Genomic DNA, 20,329 nt, shown 5'->3' with positions numbered 1-20,329 from the left:
GGTTGGCAAAGCTGAGCAGAGTAGAGGTTGCTGCGTTTGTACTTCTGAGGAAACTGTTGAATTGAGGCATTGTTTTCCTGAGATAGCATACATATTTCACTGGACAGGGGGATCGGGGTGTAAAAAGGCACCTTGTGTGTGACTGCTGGCAGATCTTTGGAAGCGAATAAGATGTGAACAAGGTCTAGGCAACCCAGTGCAAATCACTTATTCAAACCCCTTCGCAAGTGGAGTTAGCTCAGACATTCCAAAGTTCTGACACAGCCCAGGGAACTCTGCTTCGCAGCTTATCTGAGGTTAGCCTGGTATTTCACATGCTGAATCTGCCACTGAACTTTCACTCACTACAGTACAATGGCTGCTGCTTAGTCTGCACAGTATTGTCTGTAACAAGCAGAGCACTCACCCCTGGACAGAGGCACACAGCAGCAGCTTGTGTGAAATGGGTTACAGCTGGAAGGTAAGAGGAGGCTCGTGCACGATGCTTCTGAAGGGAAGGTGGGTAAATAAGATGTCTTAGGATGGAACTTTGTAACGTTCTTGGATTCTAGACTTACTGCTGTACTGATTTACTGAGCGAGGTGCTAATTGTAAGATAAGTGAATCCGAATATATGCATAATAAGGGCTTCTGTATTTTTAATATTGAAAGCAGTATGTTATTAACCATGCATTTAATTAGTTTAACTCTCAGAGAAAAATTGCCCGCTAACAATGGCTGAAATTTGTAGTACCAAATGCCAATGCTCCAGTTCCTTCAAATATTATTAGAGTTTGACACTCAATAATCCATATACTTCATCACAGGACTAGGCTTTTTATACCAATTATTGCTCTAATTGCTGTGTTCATTCAACTATCTTCTTTTTTAACAACTATAAGCTTACAGCATGAACCTTTTTGACTACGAGTGTAAGTTGTCCACTTGCTACTCTTATCAAACCGCAGTATTACTTGAACTGACTTTGCAGGACTTATCAGGATGTATAAAAAGTACGTCATTATTGCCAACCATCCCCTCTCCACTCTGAGTTTGACTGCTTAACTCCAGGCACCATAGAAAACAATAAAATGTTTTTTTTCTGCATTCTTGGGGTAAAAGTCGCATTAAATATCATATAACAAAAAGGGAAATTGAATGTAGTTACAGCACAGAGAGGAACAGTTGGACATTTCAGAACAAATTGCAGATTATTCTTTGGATAGATTTGCATACAGCCTCCAGCTTTCACATATCTGCAGAAGATACATAATAATTTCTTAGCAACCTTTGTTTTCATATTGGTTCCTTCAATAATGTATAACAGTTGTGAGCCAGTACTGGTTAATTACCAAATACTAAACGTAATTAATACTGTACACACATGCCTAGGGCTTTTAATTTCAGTTCTTAAAGGGGTGGTGTATATATAAGAACCTCTAGCCTTTACAAATATTCAAATCGGTATTGTCAGGCTTGTTATTGTGCTACATGCTGGTAAAGCCGCTTTGTGGAAAAGTGGCATATTTCCTGTAGTTATTTTCCGTTCTACACAAACATTAGAAAGTTAAATGGCATGAACGAAGATGTTACATCTATTAAGTTTTAACCTTTGTTCTGCAATTCATTAGTTCATCTTGGAGCACTATCAGGAATGGATTGGGATGTGGTAGGTAGATGACGGAAGTTACTTTCTTGTGGTAGTAAGTGAAAATGATTGCATGCTCCATGTTTGTCATATCTGTGTGCGTGTGTGTGTGCGCGCATAGTCAGCGGAAGGCAGGTAGTGTTTTAGAAATTTGAGGGAAAGTACCTGGTTGTTGATGTTGCAGTAGTTTGAATAAGCCCCCGTCGCTAATTTGATGCTCCAAGGTGAAAAGTTACTAATACAGGAGTTGTAAATTTCAGATAGTTAACAAAAGAATGAGGTTAGAAATGAGAGCTTAATTTTTGAATGATGAGTTATGAGTGGATTGAGTATGAAGCACACAATTTTTATGAAGGAGTTGGTATTTGCTGAAAAAATTTAAAACAATGAAGTGGAATAACTAAATACTTTTAAATGGAAAGGATGGATTAAAATATCCAAATTAATTATATATATAAATATGTACAGTTTTTCTTGTAAGGGATCCGAGCTCTGAATTTTAACTGTCATTGTGATTTTTATTTTGGTTGTTCAACTGATTTAGCTTGCTCACTTGGAATGTATTGTCCTGCACATGCTGGCCAGCCGGCTAATGTAGCAGCCATTCTGTTACACAAGCTTACGATTATGCAGCCTAATCAGTGTCTGGAATGTAAAGTTTGAGGCACCACTGTCGCTAACTCTTCCAAAATTGTTATGTACTATTGTTCCAGCCCACACAGGGAATTGGGGTATTTATTAGTCTCTATTGCAGCCACAGCAGATTTCCAACCATTCCTCATCCCTATTCATCAGTGACATGCCACTGACATCACTCTATTGACCTGTGGTTGCTGGGGATTGAGCCGTGCTGGAAACTCAGAATAACCCTTTTAGCATCTCCTGCCTTGTTAGTGTTTACACTTAAAGAATTTCAAATGGTATAGTCAATATGAAATACAATTTTTTCACGTGCAAGCAGTGAAAAGATCAAAATCTAAATGATTTTCTGACTGGAGGTCTGTGGCCAGTGGTGTGCCACAGAGATCAATGCCGAGACCACGATGAATTGGACAAAAAACATAAATGGGCTGATGGGTAAGTTTGCAGCTGATGTGAAAATTGGCAGAAACATAAGACAAGGGAGCAGAATTAGGCCATTTAGCCCATCAAGTCTGCTCTGTCATTCCATCATGGCTGATTTATTATCCCTCTCAACCCCTTTCTGCTGTCTTCTCTATGTAACGTTTGATGTCTTTAGTAATCAAGAATCCATCAACTTTTGCTATAAATTATCTTGTAATCTGAGAGTGTGCCCTCTAGTCCTAGACTCCCCCATTATAGGAAACATGCTTTCCATGTCTGCTGTATCTAAGCCTTTCAATATTTGATAGGTTTCAATGAGATCTCCCTTCATTCTTCTAAACTGCAGCGAGTACAGGCCCAGAGCCATTATGGTTAGTAAGGAAGGTTTTCAAAGGATACGGCAGGATATGGATCATTTGGATATGTAGGTAGAGAAATACCAGAATGGAGCTTAATATGAACAAGTGTGAGATGGTGCACTTTGACAGGTCAAAGATATGAGGAAAGTATATATGTCCTTAAGAGCATTGATGTCCAGAGAAATCATGGATGCAACTCTATAGCTCCCTGACAGTGCCAAAATGAGTAGAAAGGGTGGAAACGAAAGTGTACAAGATTGAATATTAATGTTGGTAAGTTGTGTTGCAGCTGTATAAAGCTTTTACTGGGCTCCACTTTGAATTAATCTGGTTGCTGTTGTTAGAAACCACTTTTTTAATAATACATTTTATAAGATTTGTACTTTTTAACAAGCTTGTGTATTTTTCACACTTACTGGCAGAAAGCAATAGAGCAACTAAACTAATAGTTTATCACCATTCTCATTTTTCATTGACTAAGTATTAGCACATTTACCCACGTGCGATAATTGTTTTATTTATGTACCTATTAACTAATTTATCTCTATCTAAGGATTTTCTCTTATCTATAAAAGTGATAGATTTTTCAGAAGTTTCATCTTTATTCTTTTGTCTGTACACCCCTTAGCATCATTTCTCTGCTCTTCATTTAGTTTGCTTAGTATGTGTATGTTTGTTTGTAATCTAAAGTATAATCTTGGAGTTAGACTACTTGCAATTTTTGACTCCAGGAAGAACTCTAAGGATCAGAAATTAAATGGAGATCCAATACTGTATATGCAAGGAACGTGGAGGCTTTGGAGAGGGTGCAATAGAAGTTAACTAGGATGTTGCCTTGATTAAAGAACATTAGCTGTAAAGAGAAGTTTGACAGACCTGGATTGTTTTCTCTGGAGTACTTGAGGGTAACCTGATATAAATTATGAGAGGTACATATAGGGTAGATAATCCATCTTTTTCCTTGGGTGAAGATGTCCAAATCTGCAGGGCATTTAACTAAAGGGCTTTAAGGTAAAAGGGACAAAGTTTAAAAGAGGTTTGCAAGACGAGTTTTGTTTTACATTGAGTGGTAGGTGCCTGGCATTCTGCTAGGTGAACTGGTGGAAGTAGATGGGATGGCAGAGTTTAACAAATTTTAGGCAGACAAATGATCATGCAGAAGGGATTAGTTTAACTCTGTATTATGGCCAGCACAAATATCTTGGGCCAAAGAACAGTAGACATGGGGTATAGGTTGTAGTTCAATTTATAAAAACATCTTTAAGGGAAAATGAAGCCACTTTTAAAAAATCTGGTTTTTTAAAACTAGGCTTAAGGAATAATGACTATCTTTGAATTAATTTGAATTTTTATTGCTGTGAAGTTGTTTCCTGTTGAATTGAGGAATACTTTTCATCGGCAGCAAAGAAGAGGCATCTGGAATGGTAATGATAGATAAGCATTTGGTTTCCCTTGATGTTGCGAATTCTTGAAGGGAGAGTGATGATAAGTATGAGCTACTAATTTGTCTTATCCTTGATCATGTTAAAAGGTCTGTGCCTTTTAACATCATATACTCCATGACAGATAAACTGTGCTCTGCGTGTGGGTCCCTGACTGTGAAGGACAGATAAGTCTATTTAAGAAGATGCATCATGTCAGTGTCATCCATCTGAATTTAAAAACGCAAACACGAAGAATTCTGCAGATGCTGGAAATTCAAGCAAAACACATCAAAGTTGCTGGTGAACGCAGCAGGCCAGGCAGCATCTCTAGGAAGAGGTACAGTCGATGTTTTGGACCGAGACCCTTCGTCAGGACTAACTGAAAGAAGAGCTAGTAAGAGATTTGAAAGTGGGAGGGGGAGGGGAAGATCGGAAATGATAGGAGAAGACAGGAGGGGGAGGGATGGAGCCAAGAGCTGGACAGGTGATTGGCAAAAGGGATATGAGAGGATCATGGGACAGGAGGCCCAAGGAGAAAGAAAAGGGGGAGGGAGGGGAACCCAGAGGTATAGTGAGAGGGACAGAGGGAGAAAAAGGAGAGAGAGAAAAAGAATGTGTGTATATAAATAAATAACGGATGGGGTACGAGGGGGAGGTGGGGCAGTAGCGGAAGTTAGAGAAGTCAATGTTCATGCTATCAGGCAATGTTCATCCATCTGAAACTAGGTTCCACAGTTTTCCACTGTCAAATTTCTTTCTGCAACAGTATGTGACACTCGGAAAAACATTTTGAGTGACAGGATTTAGATGGCTCAACAGGGCCATGGTGAACCGAAGCCACTGATAGCAATTAGTACCTTGATTCAAACACTCATTCCAAATATTGCAATTTAGCTCTAAGGTAGAGAGAGGACTTGGTTACATTCCTACAGTGACTTACATTAATATAGTGATTTTTGCATAGCAGAACATCTTTAGGTATTTTACGTTAAGAAACATAAATCCTGACCAACATAAAACGTAAAGTCATACAGCTAAAAAGGTCACCAAAGGAGTATCATCTTAAAGGCCAAACAAGAAGTAATAAGGAAGAGAATTTCAGAGTGTGAGGCCTAGGCAGGTGAAGGAATGGCAATCTATGGTGCATAAATTATATTTGGGAGGGGATGAAGAGAGCAGGATTAGAGGAGTGTTGATTCACTAGAGAGTTAAACAAGCTGAGGAATTTACACAGGGAGCTACAGGAAACAGAAAAGTGGAAAAACAATGTAAAAAAATGCATTTCAAATAATTATCTAATTTAGATCAATGTTGTTTCACTTTGATTGTTAATCTCCCTGAAACAAATCTGGATAATTTATTTGCAGAAGTCTTAGACTTAGAAACTATTTGTAATCTCTAGATGCTAGTTTCCTTCATGTTAGGCTTTACAAAGGAAGCTGGTGCTGTAGAAAATAGGAAAAGTAATTATTGATATTACGGCCGTAAAAATAAACTTCTTTTTGAAAAGCTGCCTGTTAGTGTGACTTAGCTACAGGAGAATTATTTAATGACACCATTTGTTCAGGCAAAGATTTACCTAATGTAAATGCTGGAGAACAAGAGACTGTCCCACGAGAACTTTTCGCTCCATTTGACCGATGGTTATTGTAAAGCTGAGCATATTAGTCAGTGAATAGTAAAAGTTCTCATGATTGCTCTCAGTTGCAAAAGGCTAGGTGTTCATAGTATAATTATATAATGTTAGCCACTTTTCAGTGGTTTGTATTTTTATTTTCTATACACACAAACAAACAATGTGTACATATTTAGGCTAAAGTCATTTGTCCTTTTAAGTATGCCATTGGAGCAAGAGCTTGATTTGTCTGATAACTGTGTACACATGATTCATACCAAGTTTCAGTCATGATTTTAGGTTTTCTGTATTTCATTGTGTTCTTAGCACTTCCTGGAATCCCACCCATTGAGACCCAAGTGACCTCATTAGGACCAGAACCAAATAATTAGAAAGGGCCATGAAGTTTACAGAAGTAGGTTAAGCGTGCATATATGTAAGTGCACAAGTTGTTGTGAATAGAGTTGTTGAGCTTCAAGCATAAATATGTCGGAGGATGATGTAGTAGTAATAAAAAAATCACTGAAAATTGAGGGAACAAAATATTTGAGCTGCTTCTGAGCCAGCAGTTCATAAGCATCTTAGCCAGTGGTAGAATGGTGCCGACCTACACACTTCAATAGGAAGGCAGAAATTCTGTGTTGCGTAGAGCTGCCTCACCTGTATAAAATCACCTTCACCGAGGAGCAGAACGCGAGGCAGAATTTGGAAAGGTGCAGAAATACAGGGTTGTTATCATGGGTAACATCAACTTCCCTAATACTGATTGGCACCTCCTTTGTGAAAAAAAGGTTTAAATAGAGAGGAATTTGTTAAGTGTCTCCAGGAAGGATTCCCGACACAATATGTAGGCAGGCAAACTAGAGGAGAGGCCATAGCGGATATGGTACTAAGCATTGTACCTGACCAAGTGACAGATCTCTCAATGGGTGAGCAGCTTGGATATGATGACTACAACTCCCTGACCTTCACCATAGCTTTGGATAGGGATAAGAGCAGACTGTATGGAAAAGTATTTATTTGGGGAGGGGAGAATTATGTTATTAGGCATGAACTTGAAGCTTAAATTGCGAACAGATGTACTCAGGGAAATGCACAATGAAAATGCAGAGGTTGCTTCAGGAGCATCTGCGTGGGAAAAGTTTGTCCCATTGAGGCAGGAAAGAATGGTACAGTGATTTGACAAGAAATGTTGAACAACTAGTCCAGAGGGAGGAAGAATCATACTGAAGGCTTAGGAAGCAAGGATCAAACAGCACTTCAGACATTTGTAAGATAGCCAGGCAGGAATTTAAGAATGGATTTGGGAGAGACAGAAGGTGGCATGAGAAGTTCTTGGTGTGTAGGATTAAGGAAAACCCAGAGGCGTAGTATGTATGTGAAAAATAGGAAGAAGACTAGAGGGAAGGTAGGACTAATCAGTGATGAAAGACGAAACATGCGCCTGGAGTCGGAGGAGGTTCTTGATGAATACTTTGCTTCCATATTCACCAGTGAGAGGGACCTTGATGAATGTGAGGACAGTGTTGAACAGGCTAACACGCTGGAGCATGTCAACATTAAGAAATTTTTATTGAGTGGTAGGTGGAGATCATTCTGTAAAAGTATGAAATGATATGCTTTGGAAGGTTGAACTTGAAAGCAGTTTACAGGTTAATGGCAGAATTCTTCACGGTAGGGCTGGGCAGAGGGATCATGGGGTCCACGACCAACGGTCCCTCAAAGTTACCACACAAGTTGATAGGGTGGTTAAGGAGGTGTATGGCATGTTGGTCTTCATGAGTCAGGGGATTGAGTTCAAGAGCAATGAGGTAATGTTGCAGCTCTATAAAACTCTGGTTAGACAACACTTGGAGTATTGTGTTCAGTTCTGGTCACCTCATTATTGGAATGATGTGGAGGCTTTAGAGAGGGTGCAGAGGAGATTTACCATGCTGCTGACTGGATTACAGCGCATGTCCTTTGAGGATAGATTGAATGATTACTTCATTCCCGTTACTATGATGGAGGATGAGGGATGACTCGATGGTGGTATACAAGATGATAAAGACGTAAAAAGAATGAAGAGCCAGCACCTTTTTCCCAGGGTAGCAATGCTAATACAAGAAGGCATAACTTTAATGTCATTTGAGGAAAGTATGAGGAATGTCAGAAGTAGATTTTTCTTTTTACAGAGAGAAGCAGCTGTGTGGAATGAGTAGCCAGGTGTGGTGGAAATAGATGTATTAGGGAAAATGTCCCTAATACATCCTTAGACAGGCACTCGGATGCATTATGATTTGTAGCTCCAAAATATAAAACTAATTAAGAGAAAAGATGGGAATCTGAAATGTGAGTCTGACTAAGTTTTACTTTAAACAAGGCGCACACATATCATGTGGTAGTATCATGAAGTATGCATTTCACTTATTTTTACACATAACTTGTAATGAATTATTTAAAAGAACAAGAATAATTAATTAAACAATATGTTTACAATATTACTCAAATCTTACTGAAATTTTGAATACACTACACACCTCCCTGCTTAGCTATAAACTCCAATTCAAGATAGAATGCATCTCAACTCAAATATGTAGTGTTTTTCTCTCTAGTTACTCTTTGTATATGTGTGTATATGATGATGATGATGATGATGGCTGGATCTTCGCTTGTGAAGATCAGGAGGGGAAACTGCATCGCTGTAGGACTTTTCTTCCCATAAGTTTATAGTGAGGATTGGTGCGCGTGGACCGATTCCACTCTTTAGGCCAGGGGACGTTCCACAATGGCACAGTGAGCTGTGACCGCAAGGTTGTAGGTTGAGTATCAGAGTTTTCCTTCTCCTAGACCGACTGCCTGGCAAGGCTAATGAGTCCCATCTACCCGGGTTTGGAATCAGAATTGTCCTTCTCCTCAGCTGGCTGCCAACCAAGGCTGAGGAGTCCAGCTTGCCCACCCAGTTATACCACGGGACACCCGGTCGCGCCATGACATAGCAAACTCAATAAGAAAAGGGGCACCACAAATATATAATAAATATATTCACCATATAATATACGTGCATACACCCTATAATACAACACAGTATATTATATAATACATCTACAGCACAAACACACATCCACAGCATAGTAAATTATTCCATTCAGGCCTAAAGTTTTAAATTTCTATGAAGGCCTTTTCATTCTTGGGGATAATGTCTTTGCTGACGAGGGGGGTCATTCTGCTTGGCTAGTGAGACTTGTGGCTGTGAAACAATGTCAGATTTTGGGGCCTCCTCTGTGGTGGTTGTAGGAGTTGACTCTGAGACTGCAGGAAGTGGTTCGGACAGCTCTGGACACATTTCTTCTCCTTTTGTTGGATTTCCACTTTGGATCTATTCTCCTTTTCAACTCCTTGTCTTTCTTTTTTTCACCTTCCTTTTTCTTCTAGTTTCTTCTGAGTATCTCAGAATTTGCAAGGTCTTGTTGATCCTTTTCCATTTCCACAGCACTTATGTCATCCTCCTCTTTCATTCCCTTTTTCTTCTTTCAAGGATGTGCATCTTGATCTTGGAAAGTGCATTTAGTTCACTGGAGTATTCTCTTATTAATCCATCTACAGACATCCCACCTCTCCCGGATGTTCCAGGAGTCTCCCGCGTAGTAATAGTGGCTCCTTGATGCCCGCAAATTATATACAATATCCTGGAAATCAATTGTTTTGAGAGCAAAAGAGTGTGAGAACGAGAGAGAGAAAGCAAGAGAGAGCGTGAGTGAGCGACGAGAGAGAGAGAGGGAGAGAGAGAGAGAGCGAGTGAGAGTGACCACAAGAGAGAAAGCAGGGAGCGACCACGAGAGAGCGCGTGAGCGATAGAGAGAGCGAGAGAGTGCTCGAGGGAGAGAGACCATGAGAGAGCGCGAGAGAGGAACCACAAGACAGCGTGAGAGAACGACCATGAGAGAGAGAGCGCGAGAGAGAGAGAGAGAGAGAGAGAGCGCGAGAGTGACCACGAGAGAGAGAGAGAGAGAGCGCGCCATGGCAGAGTGTTCCAAAAAAAGAAAATATAAAACGTACGTCACCACAGACTACCCTAAAGTGTACCCCTGCCTAATAGGGGTCAAAAATAATGACTGTGTTGCTCGCTGCACTGTTTGCAACAGTGACTTTTCTATTGCCCAAAGTGGGTTAAGACTGTAAAAGACACGCTGAGGTGAGTTAACAGGTGTCATTTGTTCATTAGCATAGCTAACGTTATTTAAACTAGCTGGCTGGCTGCTAAGGAGCTACTCTATTGCAGACATCCCACCTCTCCCAGAAGTTCCGGGAGTCTCCTGCAAATTGATGGTGCTACCTCCCTGAAATGAGTTTTTGCAGGGTGGGATGTCTGCATCTATTGCTCCCTTTACGATCTGATCTCTCCTCTTGGTTTCCTCATCTGACGAATCCTCTGTTCAGTATCTCCATTGACTCCTTTCTTGGCCTACCATTCATCCTGATGGACCTTCACAAGCAGTTTTTAGTCTCTCACTTGAAGTTCATGCAGTAAGCTTAATGCTCGCAGAGCAGATTCTGGTTCTTTATACTCACAAAAGTATAAAGCTTGCAACTTTCCTTGAGTTCTCTTCCAGGTTAAAATCAAGTCACATTTTGCAAGTAACTGCGCGATTAATATATCAGAGGTCTTTTCAGGTATTTTACCTACAAAAACTAATGTAGTTGGACAACTGCTTTCATCACTTTCCTAATTCCTCTGAGCAGCCTGGTTCTTCCTTGGTCCAATATGCTTTCCAACTGGATGCACAGAGGTTGGCACCAACACCTGTTTGCTATCTGTTGGGCAAATGTTCATGGTGTACAGCATGGAGACAGTTGAGGCATCATCCAGCACCTTCCTTAATTTGTTGCAGGGGATGAGGCATGCAAATGGTGGATGAATCTCCAATCAAGTTGCAGTTGTCTCAGCCAATCAGACTCCCACAACACTGGTCCTCCTGTTTTTTTTACATCACATTCAAGCCCGATGTGGCTCGTTGGTTGCTGTATTTCAAAATCGGTTTTAATATCTTTGCAGTAACAGTACAATGTAATACATAATAACATAATAATAGAAAAAAACTGAATTACAGTAAATATATATACATTGAATAAATTAAATAAGTAGTGCAAAAATAGAAATAAAAAAGTGGTGAGGTAGTGTTCATGAGTTCAATGTCCATCAGAAAATAGATGGCGGGGCGAAGAAATCGTTCCTGAATAATTGAGTGTGTGCCTTCACGAATATGTGCCTCCTTCTTGATGGTAACAATGAGAACAAGGCATGACCTGGGTAGTGGGGGCCCTTAATGATGGACGCCGCCTTTTTGAGGTATTGCTTCTTGAAGATAACATCGATGCTATGGAGGCTAGTAGTCATGATGGAACTGACTAAGTCTGTAACTCTCTGCAGCGTACTTTGGTCCTGTGCAGTAAGTATCCCCCCCCCCACCATACCAGACAGCGATACAGCCAGTTAGAATGCTCTCCATGGTACGTACATCTGTAGAAATTTCTGAGTGTTTTTGGTGACATACCAAATCTCCTCAAACTCCTAGTGAAATATAGCTGTTGTCCTGCCTTCTTTGTAGCTGCATCGATATGTGGGTCCAGGTTAGATCCTCAGAGACATTGATACCCAGGAACCTGAAATTGCTTACTCCTTCCACTTCCGATCCCTCTGAGGACTGATGTGTGTTCCCTCGTCTTACCCTTACTGAAGCCCACAGTCATTTCTTTGGTCTTACTGTCATTGAGTTGTTGCTGCAACACCATTCATCTTGCTCCTGTATGCCCTTTCATCACCATCTGAAATCCTGCCAACAATTGTTGGTTGTACTGTCAGATGGCATTTGAGCTGTGCCTGGCCACACATAACTGGGTGGAGAGAGAGTAGAGCAGCGGACTAAGCACACATCCCTGAGGTACGCCAGTGTCAATTTTTAACAAGGTGGAGACGTTATTCTGATCCACTCAGATTGTGGTCTTCTAAGGAGTCTAGGATCTAGTTGCAGAGGGAGGTACAGAGTCCCTAGTTCTGGTGCTTTTCGGTTAGATACAACAATTTCAATTGTTCTTTTAGATGTGAACTGTGCTTTAGTTAGGAGCTGCTTTTGAATGCTTTCTTGTAAGATTCCACAATCTGAACTATCTCTTAGTGCTTCATTAAGCCCCTTACCATATTGACAATGCTCACAGCCATTTTGCTGAAATGGACTCCCCTTCCTTTTGACTCTGCTTATGAAACCTAAAGTGTTCTGCAATCAATAGTGACTTTGGTTCTAAATCTTCCTGCATTACTTTCACGATATCAGCAAAACTCATTTCTGCTGATTAGGTTGGAGCCGTCAAACTCATAAGCAAACTTTATGCCTTTAAATTCAATGGACTCAGTAAAATTGGTACTTGCTTCTCATTTTAAGGCAAATGAAATGGCCAATTTCTTCAGTATATAAAATCCAGTTGTCTGTTATGTAAGCAAATGTCAATTTTTCTGATGTAGTCAGCCATTTCTATCTTTTTCTTGTAATTATCACCCGGTACTCACTGTTTGTGAACCTGTGAATTCTTAAGTTTTCTGTCTTTTTTTAAAACTCAATCATGTCTTCCCTTCTGAAGAACATGTGCCAAGCTGCTTTTTTAAAAACTTTAACATCTTGCTGCGCTTTTGCAGGTCGGTAGCAGTCTCGGGTTCTTTTTAAAAATACCCCGTTGCCACTGTTGTGTTTTGTAACTCAAAAACAAAACGAATTGAAAGGAAAAGACAGAACTTAGTTTTATTTTAAGCGAGATGCACACATAAAACATGGTAGTGTCACAATGTATGCAATTCACTTATTTTTACATATATCCCTAAAGAATTATTTAAGTGAACAAGAATGGTTACTCAAACAATATCTTTACAATATTACTCAAATACTACTGAAATGTTAAATACAACAGGATGAAAGAAAAGTGAAGGGCTATGGGTGAAGGAAGGGTTAGATTGATCTTAGAGTAGGTTAGATGGTCAGCACAACATTGTGGGCCAAAGGGCCTTTACTGTGCTGTAATGTTCATGGGCCAGACTGACCATTTTATGCTCAATGGGCCAAACTGACCATTCTATGTTCAATGGGCCAAACTGACCATTCCATGTTCATGGGCCAAACTGACCATTCTATTTCTGCGTTGAAGGCTGGCTGAAATGGGTATGTAAGATTACAGTTGCAGTTGTGCATGCATTTCCCAAGTTGGTTGCAATAGAACTGTAGCTGATTGTCTGATATTAATACTTCTAGCAATCTAGTCACAGTGAGAGGAAACGATACTGAACAGAAGCCATTTGTGAGTGGAGGAGAGCTATTTATTTTAACTAGGGTGAATACCTAAACAATGCTGGTTAATTTATTAGCACCACATGGGGCAGTTGATACTTCATTCAGTGAAGCTAGACTGAGCAGCACCTGAATGGGAACAAAAATTTGTTTGAAAACCGTGGGTACTAGCTCTCCATGAGGGATAGGATGTACACTAGTTTCTTTTGATCTCAGCATTGGAGTCACTGCAATTTCTCAATTATATGAATGACTTGTATTCAGAAACTCTGTGCAATCTAGTTAATTTATCAATGGCGCTAAACTAGAAAGTGCAGGAAGATTGAAAGTAGTGCTTAAACATTAATTAAATGTTTTATACTCTGTCTGGGTGGCCTGTCTTGCCAAGTTCATTTAATAAAGTGATTTTAGAATGGGAAAATGTGTTTATTCAGCAGATAAATGGAATGAGACGGTGGTCGTATTTGTCACTAAGTGCTAAGGAAATTTTTTGATCTCACTTACAAATTTAATTCAAAGATGTTTAATTTATCACTGTCTTTCCTGGTGAATGCAGTCTGCACATAAAATAGCGTTGTGTGCAAATATCACAATAATGGAATATTAATGAAGTTTCACACATACTTCACTGTAATTACTACTTTAGGGAAAGCAACTCTCATCTCATTTTAATGGTGCATCTGTACAGTGTGAAAGGTAAGTTCTGATTTCCACCGTTGCCGTTGAGGTATGGCTGTAAGCCAGTTGATGAAAAGGTTGCAAAAATGTACCCAGCAAATTAGATCACCTCGGCCCTAACTTGTTCAATTTGAGTGTCAATATGACCTCAATATTAATCTTGGTCATGCATACTATTCAGGCTTGTTTTCCAGTTCAGCTCTGGTCTAGGCTTGTGTATGATTGTTCAGTATAGACATACCGCGCCCCCCCCCCCACCAGATGTTTATTAGGAACAAATAGGATTTGTAAGTATCCATTGAGGTTTACAGATTACCCAACTGCACTTTGCTTGCTAATGCCCTGCCAGCCTCTGTAAAATCTTCATTGAGAAACAGGATGTATGTACATTCAACAGAACTAATGTCAATTTTTAAGAAGAGCTATGAATATTGAGTTTCTAAGCTCTGGGTATGAACTAAATGTCAGTGAAACTACTACATTGTTTGAGAAGCAGGCACATTACATGACTCTGCTGTCCAAAGGGATCATGATGCAGAAGTCCATACATTCCAGAAGAAAACACTGTTCCATGCTTAAAAATTCATTGCTCTCTGCTCTGTTTCAATTTTAAGGAAAAATAACATATTATGAATGAACATACATGGGAAACAACAACTATACATTTAGTTTAGTAACTGGTTTAGATTTTCTCAGTTCCTTTTGGGTTTTGGTGTTCAATACACCTTTGGGCTGTCTTTTTCAGGATTTGAATTGAAATTCTTCTGTTCCTTCATTAGCCATGCTTGGATTTTGTACAGCATTTCTTGGTGACTGCACCAAATCCAACTCGAGCACAACTTCATATTTGGTTGCTTCAAAATCCGAACTTGGTTTATCTGTTGCTGAGATTTGGTGCAAATTTCAACAATTTACTTCTTGGTTCTGGAAACCTCAGTATAGTTTCCAACTTCTGCTTGTGTAATTTGAACCTGCTGTTATTGGGGGAGGGTTAGGGTTTGGGGTTAAAGAATACAAACTTCCCTGTTATTCTTAAAACCATTCCTTCTGATTAGTGAAGTGATGCTTCTGACTAAACTGCATTATTCAACAATAGAAGCCTGACTGGGTTGAACAAAGCTCGAGTATGTTCTCAACCTCCCCTTCATTAAGAGTTTTGTATATGCATCCCTATGGTAGTCTCTGTAACATTTGCATCTTGAGACTGTCCTTACTCTGGTGACTGACCTTTTGGCTGTTACATTTAAAGGTGGATGATATGAGAGGGGAAATTAAATAGGAGGCCATTCCACTTGTGGATTGATAGTTGAGGCCATTGTCAGAAACAAGCACTTCCTGCATGTTATGACATGCATAGATAGACCTTGTCTCTTCTATTGTATGTGAACTTGATTCTTTTACTTTAGTCCATTTTTTGTATGACTGTTGACCAGCATCACTTCACTAATCAGAAGGAACAATTTTAAACATAGCAAGCAAATTTATATTCTTAAACCCCCAAACCACATCCCCAACACAGCAGTTCCAATTTACACAAGTGGAAGTTAGAAACTATAATGGTTTCCAGAATTGTCTAGTTGAAATTGGTGAGAAGTGTCTGGTTGACCATGACTGCAAATGTGAATCTGGTTTGCTCCCATAGCTGAAAGAAATACTCAACTTGCTTACTAATCATTTCTGGTAATTATCTAGACAGGGTAGTAAACCAAGTTGCTTACAGTCTTTGTCATCTTAGTTTATTCCTGTGAAGTTTGGCCAAAATCTTTTATTCTCAACATATAGTATACTTCCACTCTGTGATCCCATAATACACTCTTGCTCACGTGGTAACCTTGTATTCTTGGGCAGAGTTAAAAAATACACGTGGACTAAGATGGTAACTGTCCTGTGCTATCACCAGTGGGATCATCAGTTGATCTGCCACCTGTCTTCAGGAGTTTCAGCCCGCTTATGATCAAGACTCCCTCAAGGTGGTGGGCCAGCAGTGCTAAAGCACCACCTCCCACTGGTGAGCTTAAAAACTTGGCATCTGCCTCTATCAGAGCTGTTAGTCACTTCCATTCAACAGATAGTCTGCTCTTCAGGTGTCTATGCAACTACTGAAGGGTTTGCAAGATATGTATACACTGTCTGACTATCTGCCCCTCTAGACATACTTGGTCCACAGCCATGCTGATCCTTTCTCTGCTGCCTCAGCTGCAGCCCTGCTGGTTGACTTGATCTCTCTTCTAGTGAAGCCAAGGTCACGCAGCCACTTCTGGAGAGCGAACACAATAAACCCATGGCAGCCTACCTCGAATGGATAGCATGAGACCTTCCACCCTTTGTCTCTGCACTCTGATCTTAATAGAATTTTTGGACATGATTTTCTTTGATGCAATAATTTCACTTGCAAGCACAAATAACAAGATTTATGATCAATATCATTGGAATTACCACTACTGAATTTGCTCATCAATAGGCTCATACACAGATCTGTTATGTAGGCCTGATCCCAAAATACATCTAAATTGCTGCATGAGAATTTTAAAAAAATGAAATGATGTCTTCGCTAATTGTCTTGCCTTGCTTCAGACTCCTTACCCAGAACTATTTTCACAGAGAAGAGTCAGAGTAGTACAAGAGCGAAAATGACTCTTTGGCCCATACCATCCTTTGCTGATGAATAGGTATATTCAAGCTAATTCCATCTCCTAGCTCCTGGTCACATCTGTCTAAACTCTTGTTATCCATACACCTGTCCACATATACTCAAAGGTATTATTTACCTGCCTTCAATGGCAGCTTGTTCCATTTTACCACCCACTGTGTAGGGGAAGAAAGAAAAAGTTGATCCTCAAGTTCTTATTAAACTTTTCACCTCTAACTGTATGGCTATGTCCTCTAGTATTCAATTCTGCCCCCCCTTCCCATCCTGGAAAATACCATTTACCATAGTTTAAGGGAACTATGACCTATGTCTTCCAAAGTCTTTCTGTCCTACAACCGTACTCAGTGAGAAAATGACTTTTTTACATTGAATAGGGCCATTCCATTCAATGTAAAAGTCCTTCTTTGATTTGTCCTTCCAAAATATAACACTTCACACCTAGCTGAATTTAATTCCATCTGCAACTCCTTAGCCCACCTACCCTGCCAATCAAGATTCCACTGCAATTCTTGATGCTCCTCTTCACTGTGTATCCACCACCTATTTAATATCATCTGTAAACTTCCTAACTACTCCTCGTATACTATCATCCAAATTGTTATTATGGATGACAAATAACAATGAGCCCAGCACTGACCCTTGGGGCACACCACTAGTCACAGCCCTCCAGTCTATGAAATATTATTTCACTGTCACCCTTGGTTTCCTATCCTTCAGCAAATTTTGTCTTCAGTTGCTAGCTCTCCCTGAATGCCATGTGATCTAACTAACCAGAGCAGCCAATCATGCAGAACCTTATCAAAAGCCTTAGTGAAATGCATATACACTACATCTAATGGCTTTCTCTCATTAGACATCCTTGTTACTTCATCAGAAAGCTCAATAAAATTCATAAGACAAGACCTCCCATGCCTGAAGCCACGCTGGCTAACTCTTAATTACCCTCTGCCTTTCCACACGTAATATTTTATCCTTCAGAATACCTTCCAGCATCTTCCCTACCACAGATGTTAGGTTAACAGATCTATAATTATCAGCTCTATCCTTGTAGTCCTTCTTCAATACTGTAAATATGAAAATAATCACCCATTTTCTGCAAACTATCTTTAAACTTGCACCTTTTGCTTTGGGTGGTGCAGGAAGATTAGTCAATGTACCTTCTGCTTCAGGCTCAAACCTAGCTAGGAAAAATTCCATTATTTTAGGTTCCTGTGATGAATCACTTCCTTCAACCCAGAGTTAGTGTCAGTTTCCTGGAATGTATTGTATATATGGTCTGAATGTTTATTGACCTGGGTTACATATACCAAGGATCCCAGTGTAGCAAATTAGGGCAGATGTTTCACCCAAGATGGTCAACAGATTGATGTAACTAAGATTTTTAATGAATGATAATCCAGCAGAAGGTTACAGCTGTCCCTTATTAATTTTTGCCTGTGAATTATGCAAAGATCTCAATAAATCAAAATGAAAATGTTTTTTTTCTGCTATGAACTCAGCTAAAATGTATTTGTGGAAGTTCATTAACAACCTCCTTCTGAGTTTCTAAGTGTTGGTAGAAATGCATTATCTGTAAACTGTTGGATTGTTTGGAAAAATGGGCACATGACTCTTTGGTATATCAAGATTAAAGATTAGCTTTATTTACCACTGGTATGTCGAAACAGATAGTGAAATGTATTTGCATAAAAACAAATAAGCAAAACTTGTGCTTAGCAGGTGTCGCCACACTTCCAGTGCCAACATAACGTGCACACAATTTATTAACCCTAAACTATATGTCTTTGGAATGCAGAGGAAACCAGATTATCTGGAGGAATCCCACATGGTCACAGGGCAAAAACTATCTCTTGTAAAGCTCAATATAAATTTATTATCAAGGTATATGTATGTTGCCATATACAACCTTGAGATTCATTTTCTTGCAAGCGCACTCAATAAATTCCATAATAGAATAATAACCATAATAGAATCAATGAAAGACCACACTAACTTGGGCATTCAGCTAGCGGGCAAACGACAACAAACTGTGCAAATACAAAAAGAGAGATAATGATAAATTAGCAATAAATATCGAGAACATGAGATGAGGAGTCCTTGAAAGTGAGCCCATATGTTATGGGAGCATTTCAGTGATGGGGCAAGTGAAGTTGAGTAAGGTTATCCCCTTTGGTTCAAGAGCTGATGGTTGACAGGTAATAACTGTTCCGGAACCTGGTGGTGTGAGCCTTGAGGCTCCTCTATCTTCTTCCTGATGTCAGCAGCGAGAAGAGAGCATGTCCTGGGTGGTGGGGCCCCTGATGATGGATACTGCTTTCCTGTGACAGCACTCCATATAGATGTGCTCAATGGTGGAGAGGGCTTTGTCTGTGATCGACTGGACCATATCCACTCCTTTTTGTAGGATTTTCTGTACGAGGGCATTGGTGTTTTCATACCAGGCCATGATGCAGCCAGTTAATGTACTCTCCACCACACATCTATAAAAGTTTGTCAGAGTTTTAGATGTCATGCCAAATCTTCACAAACTCCTAAGGAAGTACGAATGCTGCCATGCTTTCTTCATAATTACACTTGTATTCAAAGCCTAGGACAGGTCCTCCAGAAGTCAATAATCAGCTCCTCGGCCTTGCTGACATTGAGTGAGAGGTCGTTGCTGTGGCACTACTCAGCCAGATTTTCAATCTCCCTCCTATCTGCTGGTTCATCACCACTTTTGATGCAACCTACAACAGTGGTGTCACCAGCGAAGTTGACTATGGCTTTGAAGCTGTGCATAGCCTCAGTCATAAGTATAAAGTGAGTAGAGCAGGGGACTAAACACACAGCCTTGTGGTGTGCCTGTGCTGATGGAGAGGAAATGTTGTTGCCAATCCAAACTGACTGGGGTCTGCAAGTGAGGAAATCGAGGATCCAATTGCACAAGGAAGTATTAAGGCCAAGGCCTTCAAGCTTATTGACTAGTTTTGAGGGGGTGATAGTATTGAATGCCGAGCTGTAGTCAATAAAGAGCACCCTGATGTATGCACCTTTGCTGTCCAAATTTTTCGGGGCTTGAGTGAAGAGTCAATGAGATGGCATCTGCTGTGGCTCTGTTGCTCCAGTAGGCAAATTGGAGCAGATCCAAGTCGCTTCTCAGACAGGAGCTGATATGTTTCATCACTAACCTCTTGAAACATTTCAGCACTGTGGATGTTAGGTGCTACTTGATGATAATCTTTGAAGCAGGTTACCACAATCTCCTTTGGCACCTGTATAACTGAAGCCTGCTTGAAGCAGGTGGGTACCTCAGACTGCCGAAGTGAGAGGTTAAAGCCCTCAGTGAATGCCCCAGCCAGTGGATCCACACAGGTTTTTAATACTTGGCCTGGTATCCTGTTGTGACATGAACAAAGTCACCGGAGGGACACTGAAGCTGGTGGATATGGAAATGCTTATTCAGCAAAATGAGCAGCAGGCATCACAGTTGAAGCACTCTTGGAAGAAGAGGCCTGCCTGACCCAATATCACGATATTTTAATATGCTAAAGGTCAAAGGTAACAGCAGGACAATTCTATAGTTACAAAGTATCGACAATGTTCCCCTCCCTATCAGATC

At 40.2% G+C, this 20,329-nt stretch overlaps 1 protein-coding gene across 6 annotated transcripts in view; it reads left to right on the top strand.

Moving 5' to 3' along the window:
* The first annotated feature begins 361 nt into the window (after positions 1–361).
* Positions 362–20,329, top strand: part of plce1 (phospholipase C, epsilon 1) — a 479,606-nt gene continuing 459,638 nt past the window's right edge. For all 6 annotated transcript variants that reach the window (XR_011882709.1, XM_072239321.1, XM_072239318.1 and 3 more), the window contains exon 1: positions 362–460. The gene's annotated coding sequence lies outside the window, so the exon portion shown is untranslated. The remainder of the gene's footprint in view (positions 461–20,329) is intronic.

Source organism: Mobula birostris, chromosome 21 (assembly GCF_030028105.1).
Source record: "Mobula birostris isolate sMobBir1 chromosome 21, sMobBir1.hap1, whole genome shotgun sequence".
Classification (NCBI taxonomy): Eukaryota; Metazoa; Chordata; class Chondrichthyes; order Myliobatiformes; family Myliobatidae; genus Mobula; species Mobula birostris.
This window is presented reverse-complemented; position numbering and strand designations above follow the sequence as displayed.